Here is a 2500-nt window from a genome sequence, read left to right as displayed (position 1 = left end):
TCCTCCCACCACGCGTAAGCACGGTGGGATTGCTCTGTGTAGGCGTCCTGAGTGTCGACAGCGCGCGGGTGTCACCGCAGCAACGGTAACGTTGCACGGCGACGTTCTCTTAAGGCAACGGCATCCGTTGATTGAGGATCGGCGCAGAATGTTACGTATCCTACCACTAACTGTGGAGAGGTAGAGGCAACACCTGTTCACGGTTGTTCTCAAATTCGGGACGTTCTCTGAAGGCAACGGCGCTTGTTCCCCGCCAATAGACGGGGAACGTGCGCTTTCTCTGTTCGGGACACGTCACGGCAACGAAAAACGTTGCAGCGTAACGGGCGTAGAAGGCTACGGGGATAACCCCGGCGCCGACAGGGAGGGATGCCAGCCCCCCCCAATATACCTGGGGAACTTAGCCCCCCCTGGGACCCCTGCCCGTCAGCTTGTGAAGGAGCCCTACACCGTTGTCGCGGCAGAGAAAATGGCCATTTCTCTGCCGCGGCAGAGATTTTCTGCCAGGCTTAGCCGTTTTCAGCCGGTACCGTCGTTTTGGCTGGCGCGCCATGGTTTTTCACCGTATCTCGACCGCCGCGCGCCCACCCGACTATAGTTCACCGTGTCGTTACACGTTTTCCTACGTCGCCCCGACTTAGCCGTTTTCAGCCGGTACCGTCGTTTTGGCTGGCGCGCCATGGTTTTTCACCGTATCTCGACCGCCGCGCGCCCACCCGACTATAGTTCACCGTGTCGTTACACGTTTTCCGACGTCGCCCCGACTTAGCCGTTTTCAGCCGGTACCGTCGTTTTGGCTGGCGCGCCATGGTTTTTCACCGTATCTCGACCGCCGCGCGCCCACCCGACTATAGTTCACCGTGTCGTTACACGATTTCCGACGTCGCCCCGACTTAGCCGTTTTCAGCCGGTACCGTCGTTTTGGCTGGCGCGCCATGGTTTTTCACCGTATCTCGAGGGCCTCTCGCGTGCGCCCACCCGACTATAGTTCACCGTGTCGTTACACGATTTCCGACGTCGCCCAGACTTAGCCGTTTTCAGCCGGTACCGTCGTTTTGGCTGGCGCGCCATGGTTTTTCACCGTATCTCGACCGCCGCGCGCCCACCCGACTATAGTTCACCGTGTCGTTACTCGTTTTCCGACGTCGCCCCGACTTAGCCGTTTTCAGCCGGTACCGTCGTTTTGGCTGGCGCGCCATGGTTTTTCACCGTATCTCGACCGCCGCGCGCCCACCCGACTATAGTTCACCGTGTCGTTACGATTTCGGCGTCGCCCGACTTAGCCGTTTTCAGCGGTACCGCCGTTTTGGCTGCGGCGCAATGTTTTTCCCCGTATCTCGACCGCCGCGCGCCCACCCGACTATAGTTCACCGTGTCGTTACACGTTTTCCGGCGTCGGCCCGACTTAGCCGTTTTCAGCCGGTACCGTCGTTTTGGCTGGCGCGCCATGGTTTTTCACCGTATCTCGACCGCCGCGCGCCCACCCGACTATAGTTCACCGTGTCGTTACACGTTTTCCGGCGTCGCCCCGACTTAGCCGTTTTCAGCCGGTACCGTCGTTTTGGCTGGCGCGCCATGGTTTTTCACCGTATCTCGACCGCCGCGCGCCCACCCGACTATAGTTCACCGTGTCGTTACACGATTTCCGGCGTCGCCCCGACTTAGCCGATTTCTTGCGGTACGGTCGTTTTGGCTGGCGCGCCATGGTTTTTCACCGTATCTCGACCGCCGCGCGCCCACCCGACTATAGTTCACCGTGTCGTTACCACGATTTCCGACGTCGGCCCGACTTAGCCGTTTTCAGCCGGTACCGTCGTTTTGGCTGCGGCGCCATGGTTTTTCACCGTATCTCGACGCGCGAGCCCACCCGACTATAGTTCACCGTGTCGTTACCACGTTTCCGGCGTCGCCCGACTTAGCCGTTTTCAGCCGGTACCGTCGTTTTGGCTGGCGCGCCATGGTTTTTCACCGTATCTCGACCAGCGCGCGCCCACCCGACTATAGTTCACCGTGTCGTTACACGTTTTACGACGTAGCACCGACTTAGCCGTTTTCAGCGGTACCGTCGTTTTGGCTGGCGCGCCATGGTTTTTCACCGTATCTCGACCGCCGCGCGCCCACCCGACTATAGTTCACCGTGTCGTTACACGTTTTCCGACGAAGCCCCGACTTAGCCGTTTTCAGCCGGTACCGTCGTTTTGGCTGGCGCGCCATGGTTTTTCACCGTATCTCGACCGCCGCGCGCCCACCCGACTATAGTTCACCGTGTCGTTACGAATTCCGTCGTCGCCCGACTTAGCCGTTTTCAGCGGTACCGTCGTTTTGGTCGGCGGCGCTAGGTTTTTCACCGTATCTCGACCGCCGCGCGCCCACCCGACTATAGTTCACCGTGTCGTTACCACGATTTCCGGCGTCGCCCGACTTAGCCGTTTTCAGCCGGTACCGTCGTTTTGGCTGGCGCGCCATGGTTTTTCACCGTATCTCGACCGCCGCGCGCCCA

The sequence above is a fragment of the Lolium perenne genome, unplaced genomic scaffold (assembly GCF_019359855.2).
Source record: "Lolium perenne isolate Kyuss_39 unplaced genomic scaffold, Kyuss_2.0 unplaced44, whole genome shotgun sequence".
NCBI lineage: Eukaryota > Viridiplantae > Streptophyta > Magnoliopsida > Poales > Poaceae > Lolium > Lolium perenne.
This window is presented reverse-complemented; position numbering follows the sequence as displayed.